The sequence below is a fragment of the Triticum dicoccoides genome, chromosome 3B, assembly GCF_002162155.2.
Source record: "Triticum dicoccoides isolate Atlit2015 ecotype Zavitan chromosome 3B, WEW_v2.0, whole genome shotgun sequence".
Taxonomy (NCBI): domain Eukaryota; kingdom Viridiplantae; phylum Streptophyta; class Magnoliopsida; order Poales; family Poaceae; genus Triticum; species Triticum dicoccoides.
This window is the reverse complement of record NC_041385.1, coordinates 6,407,803-6,408,482: the sequence shown is the minus strand read 5'-3', so window position 1 is coordinate 6,408,482 and position 680 is coordinate 6,407,803.

The following is a 680-nucleotide window of genomic DNA, read 5'->3' as shown; positions in this document are numbered from 1 at the left end:
GCGCTACTACTATGGCATGTCCCGGGGGCACGGTAGAGACCGCTTAGTAGTAGCGAGGGTTAAAAACTTAGTAGTAGCGAGGTTTAAAAACCTGTGCTACTGGTAAGTAGTAGTAGCGAGGGTTTTTAACCCTCGCTACTAGTAACTTTTTGTGTATAGGCTTTTCCCTATTAGTGTATATGTGCTCTCTTATATATATTTGCATATTTTCTGTGTTTTGTTGCACACATTGCTGTAAAAGTTGGCTTGTGTTATGATCTAGTTGCACACAAATTAGTTAAAATTGCACAGGTACCGGATCTCCCCGTCTTTTATTCTTGTTTGTGTTGTCTTCAAGTATGGAGAAGCTACTTTTCAAAGAGAAAATTGGTGTGGGGGTGAAAGGAAAGTCAAGGAGGGAGGATCTGGAAAAGGATCAACCTCTTTTTTCACCCTTGTTGGTGTTGGCTGGTACTTTCTAATCCGTCCTCCTTCTTCCTTCTTTTTTTTCATATAAAAAACTTTTTCATCCAAGTTAGTATGCAAAAGTTATGCCTATTTTTACAAATTCTCGAGAGATTTTGCAAATAAAGTCGAAATTCATATTTGCAAATTTTTCCAACAACTAGACCACATATCACATGGGAAACTTCTTTTCTTTTATTTTTTTTGACATTTTCATCATTTTCTTTTATTTTTTT